Genomic DNA, 13595 nt, shown 5'->3' with positions numbered 1-13595 from the left:
AATTATAACCATCAATGTAAATGGACTCAATTCACCAATTAAGAGAAATAGACTGACACAGTGGATTAGGAAACAAAATCCAACAATATGCTGTATACAAGAAACACACTTAATTCATAAAGAAACTTATAGGCTGAAAATCAAAGATTGGAAAACAATACTACATTCCCTGCACCTCAGAAAAAGGCAGGGGTAGCAATCCTGTTTTCAGACAGTCTCATCTCAAACGAAGAATGATCAAATGAAATAAAGAAGGTCACTATATACTGGTCAGGGGAAAAATTCAAGAGGAAGAGGTAAGAATCATAAATATATATGCACCAAACATGGGAGCACCCATCTATATAAGACAAGTCTTAATGGACATGAAAAATCTAATATCCAATACCACAATCTTAACAGGAGACCTTAAGACCCCCTTATCCGAAAAAGATAGATCAACCAGACAACAAATTAGCAAAGAAGTAGCAGAACTGAAAGACAGCTTGGAACAAATGGACTTGGTGGACATATACAGAGTGTTCCATCCAAACACAGCTGAATGCACATTCTTTTCAGCTGCACATGGGTTATTTTCTAAAATAGACCACATACTAGTCCACAGATCATGATTAAGTGTATGAAAGAAAACAGAAATTATCCCATGCATAGTATCTGACCACAGTGCAATGAAACTGGAAACAAATGACAAAAGAAACCAGAAATACCCCCTAAATACATGGAAATTAAACAACACCCTACTCAGCAATCAATGTGTCACAAATGAAGTTAAACAAGAAATTCAAAAATATCTACAATTCAATGAAAATTCAACCACAACTTCTCTGAATTTATGGGATGCAATGAAAGCAATTCTCAGAGAGAAATTCATTACTGTGAACTCACACATTAGGAAAACAGAAAGGGAACAAATGAACAACCTAATGCTGCACCTCCAGCATCTAGAAAAGGAAGAGCAAACCAAACCCACAGTCCAAAGATGGAAAGAAATCATAAAGATTAGAGCAGAAATTAATTCAATTGAGATGAAGAAAACAGCTCAAAGGATCAATGAATCAAAAGCTGGCTCTTTGAAAGACTCAATAAAATCGATATGCCCCTAGCTAACCTCATCAAAAAGAGGAAAGAAAAAATACAAATACAAGCAATATGGAATGAAATAGTGATGACAAAGCCAACCCTACACAGACTAATGAAAGATGTTCTAGAGAGGGACCAAAATGATCAGAACTCCATGAATGACAACAGAAAGAACACAATAAATAGGGCAAACAATTAAACACAGGAGAAAAAGGAGTAAACAATATCAGGTAAATAACATGTCAACCATAAGTCAACACATCTCAATTCTAACCATCAATGTAAATGGACTCAATTCACCAATTAAGAGAAATAGACTGGCACAGTGGATTAGGAAACAGAATCCAACAATATGCTGTACACAAGAAACACACTTAATTCATAAAGAAACTTATAGACTGAAAATCAAAGATTGGAAAACAATACTACATGCCCCTGCACCTCAGAAAAAAGTCAGACCAGTGGAAAGTCAGAAGATCATCAATAGCTACTTTGAGAATCTTTACTCTTACAGAATAGAAGACACAGAAGACATTTGTACCTAGAAAGATACAAACTACCAAAACTGAATCAAGAAGATATAACAACTTTAAATACCCAATAACAACCAATGAAATATGAAATGCATTAAAAAGCTTGCTGACAAAGAAAAGTTCAGGTCCTGATGGATTCACAGCTCAAGTCTACAAAAAATGTACAGAAGATGTAATCCTTATGCTCCTGAAACTCTTCAAAAAATTGAAATGGAAGCAATCCTCTCAAAATCATTCAGGAGGCAAATATTATACTGATACCAAAACCAGGGAAAGACACAACTAAAAAGAGAATTACAGGCCAGTCTCCCTCATGAACATAGATGCAAAAATCCTCAATAAACTCCTAGCAAGTAGAATACAGCTAATCATCAAGAAGATCATACACCATGACCAGGTAGGATTTATCCCAGGGATGCAAAGATGGTTCAATATTTGAAAATCTATTAATGTAATACGCTGTATCAATACAGGGAAATCTTAAAACCACATGATCATCTCAACTGATGCAGGAAAGGTTTTTGACAAAGTCCAACACTCATTTATATTCAAAGTCCTACAGAAAATTGGAATAGAAGGCCTCTACTTTAATTTGATAAAAGCCATCTATGAGAACCCAAAGCCTAATATAATTCTAAATGGGGAAAAAGTGAAATATTTTACTCTCAGATCTGGCACAAAACAAGATACACAGATAACAAACACACTGAGAAGCAAATTAGAGAAACAATACCTTTTACAATAGCACCAAGGAAAATGAAATACCTTGGAATTCACTTAACTAAAGAAGTCAAAGATCTTTCCAAAGAAAATTACAATCCTCTGAAAAAAGAGATTGTAGAGGATTTCAGAAAATGGAAAGATATTCCCTGCTCCTGAATAGGAAGAACCAAAATTGTGAAAATGGCCATCCTCCCAAAATTGTTTTATAGACTTAATACAATCCCTATCAAACTACCACCAATGTACCTCACAGACCTAGAGAAAGCATTCCTAAAATTTATTTGGAACCAGAAATACCTAGAATAGCAAAGGCAATCCTGGCCAACAAAGACAAGGCAGGAGGCATTACAATTCCTGACTTGAAATTATACTACAAAGCTACTATGATAAAATCAGCATGGTACTGGCAATGAAATAGACCTGAGGATCAATGGACTAGATTAGAATATGCAGAGGTCTCTATGAACAGACTCAGCCACCTATCTTCGACAAAGGGACCAAATACACTCACTGGAAGAAAGATAGCCTCTTTAACAAATGGTGCTGGAAAAATTGGCTCTCTACATGTCGAAAAGTAAAACTTGATAAAGAAATCAACCAACAACAAATGTTGGAGAGGCTGTGGGGAAAAGGGAAACCTTTTGCACTGCGTGGGAATATAGACTGGTGACTGTGTGGGAATATAGACTGGTGCAACCATTATGGAAATCAGTGTGGTGATTCCTTAAGAAACTAGGACTGGAAATCCCATTCATGTCAGCTATCCTCCTACTGGGAATTTTCCAAGAGGAACTGAAAATATCATATCATAGTGATATACATGTACTTATGTTTATAGAAGCACAATCTGTGATAGCCAAATCTTGGAAACAACCAACATGCCCATCACATGAGGAATGGTTGAAAAAGATGTGGTATTTTTGTACAATGGAGTGTTACTCAGCTATTAAGAATGATAAATTTCAAGCATTTATATTTAAGTGGATGCCACTTGAAGATATACTCATAAGTGAAATAAACCAGATCCACATGTGTAAATATCATATAGTCTCCTTAGTATAAGAACTCAAAAGAACAAATATAATTAGAACGATATAACACAATTAAAAGAAAAGCAAGAACTTGAGGATTGGACAATGAGGAGAGGGCAAGGAGAAAAGCTGGGAAAGAGGACAGGGACAAAGCCATACATTTATATGCACAAGATGGGCAAGGCAATGATCCTGAGAAACATCATCAGGTTCTTGAAACTAGCAGTTAATTAGTAGGATTCTCACCCTGACTAACTATACATGCTAATACCTGTGCATGAAGCAACTGCACTGAAGATAGCAATGTGTAATAGATGGGTCATGCTTGGAATGCCTGTCATTCTGGTCTTCTAAATACATACTTCTTGTCATGACATATCAATTATCACCATACTGTCTCACAAGTAAAAGTGTTTTTTTAATGGGTAATAAATAAATAAAAGACACAAGAAGAAGGGGGAAAAAAGTCACAGGACTGTCCTGCTACAATGCTGTATATGGTTAGATTTCTAAATTTCTGTGTAAAAATATGTAATTGCTTATTCCTATTCTTTAAATATTTTTCATTTTTTAAATTTTTAATTCTGTGGGGATTTAAAGTTTAACATATCAATACTTGATGGAAAATACCTGTTCCATGTTATGCCTAAGATGTTTGATATTCAGACAGATAGTGAGGTTAAACCCAACTGCACAAGATGTAGTGTAATAATAAGCTTCTCTTCTGGAGGGTTAACAACCTAAGTTTGTAGAACAAAAATTAGAGAAATAGAAGGGCTGCAAGGACAACCAACATTTTGACCATAGCCTTTCAAGGTCAATGAAGACTCAGGACATAGGAGAACGTATGCTGTAACATCCTGTAACTCAGTTGTGTCCCAAATTTTCTGATCAAGGAGATTATTGTGCCACAAAGCAAGGTGATTGATGATATAGAGTGTGCCTAAGGAGAGTCACATGGAGAGAAAACATTCTCTCAGGCTTTCACAGAAAACAAATTGGTCTTGCAATTTCCATGACTCATCCACATGGCTGACACAAAGGATCTTCAAAGTGCGGTACAGGGTTACAGGATAAATCCTGAGGGTACTTGACTGACCTTACCAGATACAAAAGTTACATTTCTTGTTATATAGGTCTTGCTTTATCTTGGTCTTAATCATCCAGCAGAAAAGTATATAAATGAGGTATATAAAGTAAAGCCATATTAATATGCTGAGCTGCGAAGGGCTCAAGTCAACAACTTCTACGGATAACCCACTACTATTGTGGACTGGTAGAGTGTGTTGAACTGTTTTGCTGAATTCATGCACCTAGTATTTAGATGCCAATGGAATACCCATTTCTGGCAGGACTAAAAAAAAGGGGGATACAAAGTAAAGACCATTTTGTATCAGTATATGCAAAATAGGATAGATATACAGCTACTTTCGCTCAATTCAGTGAGAAGAAAGATTTGTACTAATAGTATTTGGACAGGATATTCTGTCTGCATCTTGTACTATGGAAAACCACTAAAAAGATAACAATGCACAATGTATTAATTATTGAAACTGTCCTATTAATCAGTTATGAAACTGAAAAAAATAAATAAAAATAAACTCAATACCTCTAAAAAATTTGTCATAGTTATTAATGTGCTTTTATTTCTACACACATTACTCTAGGTTAAAGTTCTTTGACTAGAGATTTCTCAAAAATCAGTTTTCTTTATATAAAAAAACTAATGCTAGAAAGCAATCAACATTCCTACTAGAAAGTTTACATTGTCCCACTTAAATACATATTAATTTCCAACTAATAGGCATAATGATTCTATAATAAGTCTCATAAAGAAAAACATTATATTTTATGATAAGAATTTGAACTAGAGGAATAAATTTTCTGAACAGTCATTTGAATGATGACATTATTAAATATTCTGCATACTAATTTTCTTTTTTTGTGTTTAATGACTATTAAGTCAAATAGTTTTATGAGACTGGTAGTGGAAAAAGCAGCTGTCTCCTGGTCTGTTCTCATCTTTGATCTGTGGTTTTCAGGAAATGGTATTCAAATTTTTTCAGATTTTTTTCTATCAAATTCCTGAATTATGAGATAAATATTATTTTTAATACTGGTATTTATTGACTTCATCCTATGTATGATATGCACTTACTTTTTCCATTTACTCTTTATTATATTCACCTATGGTAGTTTTCACTCATCTTTGTGAATGCTCAAGTTGAAATTAATATTAGCAACATATCCCACAGCTGAGTCATGTATTTGGTAATACAGAAAGAATATATTTGTAAATCTTTGATTTCCTTGTTGATCAAAGCTTCTTATGCATGTTGCATTATAAGGTTATGTCCAACTTTCTCTCACTGCTATAACTAAAACTCCTCACTTGTTCATAAATATCAAATCAATGTAATGATTTAGCTCCCTTCTCAGAACTATCCTTCCAGAATCCCCAGACACTTTTTTCTTGATTTGGGAAAGTTAGCTCTCTAGGGCCATGTTCACAGCACAATCCTAGGGTCTTCCGTTCCCTATCACATCAAGAATATATGTCACTTTGCTCTTGAATTTGGTTACCTACTCCAGGTGTCATCTTGTTTCCAAATTTGCTTTGGTTGAAGGGCACATGGGAGATTAATTTTTGAGATCTTTGTGTGGCTTAAAATATATTTTAATTTCACCATTTGGGCATAAAATGCTAGATTGAATATCATTCAGAATTTTAAAGGCACCACGCCATCATCTTCTGACCACATGTGGTTGAAAGGTCATATGCCACTCTCGGGCCTGCTCATTAGTGGACAATTTGTCCTGACTCCTTCTCCCTTTCTCTCACCTGCCTCATGTTACACCCCCCCCACACACTTTATAAGTTGCCAACTCATATCTTCATCTCTAGAACTCTGAAAGGTCTAGTTCCCACAATCCCAGTGCTATACCCATAGTTCTTTAACTCTGAACCAAGAAATTCTCTCTCCTGTGTTGTGAAACATTTTCTTCTACAATTTTCTCAGTAACATTTTCTCAGTTCTCATTGGCTTACTGAACTGAATGTTGGCTCTTCTTGCCTAATGCCATAATTTTCTTATATTTGTTCTTTATCTTTACAGTCTTCCCAATCTTTACAAAAAGAGCAAAATTATTCCAATTTAAGTGTTCGATCTTCCTGTTGATTATGTGTTCTATTTAGGAGGCAGAATACTTTTTAGGAACTTTTTGTTGTGTAATGTTTCTTAGTTCTAGTGTCTCTTAGAAAATATTGGTGGTAAAACATTTGTGTTTAAAATTTTTCTGATTCATTTTTTAAATATACAGAAAACTGAAAGAATTTCACAGTAAGTACAATGCACCCACCATTTAAATTATGATGTTAACATTGTGCTATATTTCCTTTTTTGCTTATTTATTCCTACATGATACATTATTTGTTCTACCAGTTTTAAAGTACATTTCATAGTGCTTAAGTAATTCCATATCCATGTAATTAGCTAGTTTAATATTCAATTTTTCCTTGTCATAAAATTTATAATCAATTTAATGTACACATATTGTTGATATCTGAAATACATGTATACTTGAATAATCTAAACCCCATAATGATGTAGCACTTCTGACACCTAAGATAAATCTTTCATGTTTCTTGACAATCAACTACCTTGGTCTCACCTAAGGAATTCTGTTATTGAAGATTTTTTTAGATGTATTTGGTATGGGTCTCACTACACAGTTCAAAGTCATAGTGGTCCTCCTGTCTCAGTCTCTCCAGTGACGGGATTACAGGCATGCAACTCCATGCCCAGACTCAGTGGCCTGCTCAGTGACCCTGAGGGCCAGGCCAGTAGATCACGTGGTGCCAGCAATCAAACCCAGTCCTTGTGCTTACCTAAGCAGGTGCTTAGTCCACTGAGCTATCCCACCGGCTCTCAAGTTTTTTCATAATTGACTGTTTTTGACTATTTCAGGACCTCATAAAAATACAATAGCATAGCATGTACACTCTTATGTCTGATTATTTTATTTCACATAATGGCCTGGCAATTTATCCCTATTAGTATATGCCATTGTTATTTTGATTTGTTGTTCTTCTAAAAGTGTTCCAGGCTGGGGAGCTCAGTAGAATAAGCACTTGCCTGCAAGCCCAAGGTCCTGAGTTCAATCCCTGTACCACACACACACACACACACACACACACACACACACATACAAGTGTTCCAATAATGCATGAACATGTCATATCCTCTTTATCTCTTTTCCAATTAAATGACCTCTGAGGTATTTTCCACTTATGAGTATTATGAATAAAGCAGATCTCAATATATTTATATAACTATTAGTGAGTATATGTGTTTATTTTATTATAAAATTTCTAGAAGCAAAATTGCTGAATAATTTGTTAGTGTATGTTTAACTTCACAAGAATATGCAGATCATTTTGCAAAGTAGCTGTCTCAGTATCACACTCCCACCAACAACATATAAGATATCTAATTGCTACACATCTTTATGAAAATTGGGTAGTGACAATTTTTGAATTTAAGTCATTTCGATGTGTGGGTAGTGATATCACTATGTACTTCTTATTTTAATTTTCTTGATGACTAATAGTATTAAATATATTTCCATCTTCTTATTCCATGTACATGTTGATTATATTACTTGATTCCTTTGACTAGTTTTGTTTCTATCACCAAGTTGTAGAATATCTTTATGTATCCTTTTGTCAGATGTATGTCTTAAAATATATATCACCTTCAAATCTGGTGCATATTTATCCAGTTCATTAATGATTCCTTTTGGTAAGTAGTTTTTCATTTTGATGAAATCTAACTTACCAACTTATCCTAAAATGGATAGTGTTACTTTATGCTTCAGATATTCAAATTTTGCTTTCCCAGCAACCACAAAATATTACCCCATATTTCCCTTTAAAAGTTTCATGTTTAATTATTATTCAGTTCAGGACATTTTATAATTCCTTTGCTGATTTCTTCATTAAAGGAACTAGGAGGGTTTCTATAATTTCAGGATTTTCCTGGATTTAATATTGCTTTTTATTTTTAATTAAATTCAGTTATGCTCAGAGAATGCATTCTGTATGTTTTCAATGTTTTAAATTTATTAAGATTTGGTGGAATATCCAAGATATGATCCATTTGAGTGAATGTATAATATTTATGTGAAAAGAGTATTTATTCTCCAGTTATGCTGTATTCCTCAGTTGAGTGTTGTGCTTTGTACATATGGTTTAGGACTAGGTAATGCATGATTTGTTCAGTTCTATCTATTTAATTGATTTTTTAACCTAGTTTTATCAATTGCTGGATGGTGTTAAAGCTCTTCAACTATGATTTTATAATTATTACTCCCTTGATATTTCATTTATTGTTTCACAAATTTTGAAACTGATGAGTGAAGTAAACTGTTTATGAATATTGCCTTCTTAATGAGCTGACAGTTTTAGCATTACAAAATGTTCATCTTCATTTCCAGTACTTTTAATTCCTTCCTGAATGTCTGAATTTTGACATGGCATCATTTTTCTGCAATCTGAAGACTTCCTATTAACATTTCTTGGTGGGTCTCTTTGCTGTCAACAAATATGTGTTTCTTATTTAAATTATCTTTATATTTCCTTTTTTCTTGTATATAGAATTTTGAGTACAAAGATGATTTTTTCTTATTCTTTCTGAAACTTACGTTTTGCTAACTTATTCATCTATTTAAAATGTGTTATTTTCATTATTAATCTTTACTTTGGTATATGGTTTATGATGTAGAACCAACAATTGATTATATTTTGTTTTTTAAGCTTGGAATTCACTTTAAAAAATAGCCTATCAAAATGTAATTCATATAAGATAACAGCATATATTTAAATGTACATGTGGGTAGGTTTTTCCATACATGTAAATTCAGGAGACCACCACTGTAATCAAAACATTGAACATATCTATTAAGAATGTTTTTTATGGCCTTTTGTAATTCCTCCACTTAATTCATAGACTACTACTGATCTCCTTTCTGATAATGTATGTTAATTTTCACTTCCTGAATTTTATATGTATAATCTCTTACACTTTTTCATAATTACTTTTAATCAAATTAATTATTCTGCAACTCATATATTACTGTGCGTATAATTAGTTTATTCTTTTTCATTCTCTTTGTGTGCCATTAGCTGATTCTTTTTCATTCTTTGTCATTGCTGAGCAGTATTCTATTGTGTGGATACATCACATGTCCATCCATTCTCCAGTTAATAGATGTTTGGATTGTTTCTACTTTGAATCTATTATAAATAAAGTAGACATGATTATTCATGTATGCTCTTCTTTCTCTCTAAGTAAATTTCTAAGAGCAAAATGACTGGCTCATGTGCAGGTGGTTGCTTAACTTGTTTATGGTTTTGCTTTTTGTTTTTTGTTTTTTTGTATTTTAGGGAAGGATCTACAGGGTGTTGAGGATCTCACTACTAGATCAGACTCATAGTGATCCACCAGTTTACAGCCTGCCAAGAGCTGGGATTACAGGCAGGCACCACTATCCCCAGTCTCAGTTGCTGCCTCAGCATTCCCCAGTAGTGGGACCAGCATGGCGGGCTAGGGATTGAACTCCCAGCCCCTGAACCTGCTTGCAGGCACTTTAATCCACTGAGCTATTTGGCTAGCCTTTGTTTTATTTTTTTTTCATTTATTTTTATTTTTTATTATTATCATTATTTTCCCATAATTTTATTGAGAAACAAATAGCAATGAGATAGTTTCAAACCAAATTGGTAGGACAGTTTCAATAATTAACACATTGCATACATTCTTCCTAGTGGTTAACTGCTGTACAAGATGCAGACATGATATCCTATTTACAAACACTGTTAGAATAAATCCCTCTATTCCTTAAGAGAATGTAACTATATATCTGTCCTAACCATTTTGAGTACACAGATACAAAATGGACATTCATCTGTATCCCTTTTTTTTTGTTAAGTTCCGATATTTGAATATTATAGGTGTGTTAACTCAGCAAAATATTCTAAAAGAGTCCAGTAATCCATAATAGTATTGGGTCTTCCGCTTCACTGGCAATGTCAGAAATTGTGGACCTGAGTCCCCTATAGCTCAACATAACACCATGGCTTTACTTCTCATACTTCATTTTTATGCTTTTCTGCTGGATGTTTAAGACCAAGGTAAAGCAAGTCCTATGCAACAAGAATTGTAGCTTTTGGGTCTGATAAGGTCAGTGAAATCCCCTCAGGATTTATCCTGAGATCCTGTACCTCAGATTGTAGAACCTTGTCAGTGTCAGCCATGTGGATGAGTCATGGCCATTGCTTGGCCAATGTGCTGTCTGTGAAAGCCTGAGAGAATGTTTTCTCTCCAAGTGACTCTCCTTAGGCACACTCTATATCATCGATCACTTTCCTCTTTGGCCCCATAATCTCCTTGATCAGAAAATGTGGGACACTACTGAGTTATGTGATGTTACAGTACATGTTCTCATATGTCCTGAGTTTTAATTGACCTCAGAAAGCTAGGGCCAAAAAGTTGGCTTTCCTTGCAGCCCTCCTTTTTCTCTAATTTTGGTCTGCAAACTTAGGTTGTTAACCTTCCAGAAGAGAAGTTTATTGTTATTACCATACAAGCTAGTCTGTTAAGCTTAACCTCACTATCCATCTGTTTTATTTTAAAGATAAGGTCTTGCTCTTTATTCCAGGCTTGCCTTAAACTCACTATGAGTCCTGGATGACCTGAAATTCAAGGCCAATTTGCCTCAGTTTTGTAGTGCTGGGATTATAAACCTGTACCAACACACTTCATTTGAATGTTTTCCTTTTATACCAAACCGGTTCCCATGATGGTGGTAGAATTTTATTCCTCTTTCAAGTATTTAAAATTTCAGTTGCTCTACATCCTCACCAAATTGTGGTACAGCCCCATGTATGACTGCATGAGGTTTTGGGAAGACATCTAGATGCAAGCAATAACAATGGTGGAAGACATGGTTAAAAGCTATTTTTGTTGGGGCCAGCAAGATAGCTTCGTGCTCTAAAGTGCCTGTTTGGGCAAGCAGGCTGGCACCATGATTTGATCCCCAGTACTACATGCTTTCCAGCCCCACCCCTATAGTGAGCTGAGCCAGCCACACACAACAAAAAAAGCTGTTATTTTAAGTACTTATATAATTTTATTCTTAATTGACACATAATCTTTGCACATATTTATGGATATAGTATAAAACTTTGATACATATTTAGAATGTGTAATGGTCAAATCAGGATAATTAACATTTTGATCTCCAAGAATTTATCATTTCTATGGTTTTGGAAACTTTGGATTCTTCCTTTCTAGGAAATGCTACTGAGATGCTAGTATATTATAAACTATCATAGACTGTCTTCACTCTACTGTACTAGAAAATAAGTAAATTTTTGTTTTTATAAATATTCACTGATCTATCCCTTTGTTAATTTTTTTAAATTATGCACAATTGTGCATTCCTGTAATCTCAGCTATTCAGGAGTCTGAGGCAGGAAGATAATTTGAGGTCAGGAGATTGAATCCAACCTTGCCACACTATGAGATCATGTCTAAAATATATATACTTTATTGAATGTTTTTGCATTTTTGTAAAAAGAGTAATTGTCCATGTGTTGCATATATGTATATATTTCTGGATTCTTTTATCTGTTCCTTTAATCTCATCCTGATACCATGGTTTTGACTAATGTAACTTTATTCTAAGTATTAGAGTCAAGTAACAGTCCTTCTACTTTCTTCTTTTGCAAATTTCTTTAGATATTTTAGAGGTACTTGCATTTCACATAAATTTTAGAAATCGTTTGTCTATTTATACAAAATAGTCTTCAGTGGTTGTGATAACCATGGTGTTAAACCTGGAAATGAGTGTAGGGAGAAGTGACATCTGAACAATATTCAGTCTTCTGACCATGAACACAGTGTTTCTCTCACATACTTGGGTATTTTCAGTTTTTCTCAGCAACATCCTTTTCAGTTTTCAGAACATAGATCTGAGGGGTGAGATGAGGCACTCTCCCTGGTCTATGAGAATACCAGTACTTTTTCTTCTAACTTCTTTCAGATCATGTTTTCTTTGGCTTCAGTTCCCTCACCGCACACACTACAGCAATACACCCTCTGGGGGTCCTCCATTGGTCTGGGATTCTCTATGTATATCTATTCTCTGTGACATTATGTCTTCTCAACTGTAGTGATTTTGTTCTTCCCAGATCTCAGCTCTGTTTCTTTATTCTGGGGAAACTTCTGCACTCAAATAGGTTATTTCTTCCTTCACTGTAACCTAGAAATGTTTTTCAGTCATTAAGATGGGGCAAACCTTGTAGCAAACTTATTTATCACTGCCTTTCACTGTCTGATTTCTAGGATCTTAAAACACGCTGTTTAATGTATTTTATTCCTTACATGAGAGAGTAAATCTGACCACTTGTCCCACCTTGGTTCTTCTGTCTTGGTCAGGAGAGAAATCACAGGCATTGTGTTTCACATATTTTTTCTCTCTATTCTCCCTGTTGTCCTTCTGAGACTCCATGATATGTGTCTATCAGACATTTTGGTATTGGACCACAAGCCTCTGGGACACATTCTCTCTTCTCTTGCATGTGCACCACTTTAGTATCAAGATTTCTATTCTTTTACCATACCCAATTTACTGTTAATACACTCATCCAGTGTATTTTAATGAAAATACTATATTTTTCATTCTACACTTTCTATTCAGTTATATTTTTCTAACATTTTCGGTCTTTCCATTTATTGTGCCTAGATTTATTTTACTTCTTTTGACATAGTAGGGCATCTTTAAAAAATTCTTCATGTCCTTTATAGTATCTTTGTCAATTGTTGGTTCAACCTCCCTTTGTTATCACTTATTTTGAAAATGGTTCTTATTAATCATTGGTGAGTAATTGTAGATTGTATACTTGTTATCATGAATTCAAAAATTTGAAGACTATGATTCTTTTAGACTTACCCAAAAGATACACAGTCTTGTAGACAATTAACATGCTTTGGCTTTTACTGAGCATTTGTTTTGCATGTGTGTGGATAAGAGTTAACTGTAGAGTACTTTCAAAACCTCTATATAAAAGTTGGTGGTCCTCCTCTCTCTTCCTGCTCGAAAATTTGTTCCTTTACTCTTCAGGTTTTTTTTAATCTCTGAATTCTGCCTTTTGTTTCTTTAGGAC

This window comes from Octodon degus, unplaced genomic scaffold (assembly GCF_000260255.1).
Source record: "Octodon degus isolate 3935 unplaced genomic scaffold, OctDeg1.0 scaffold00091, whole genome shotgun sequence".
Taxonomy (NCBI): domain Eukaryota; kingdom Metazoa; phylum Chordata; class Mammalia; order Rodentia; family Octodontidae; genus Octodon; species Octodon degus.
The sequence above is the reverse complement of the archived record's forward strand: the minus strand, read 5'-3'. Positions refer to the sequence as shown.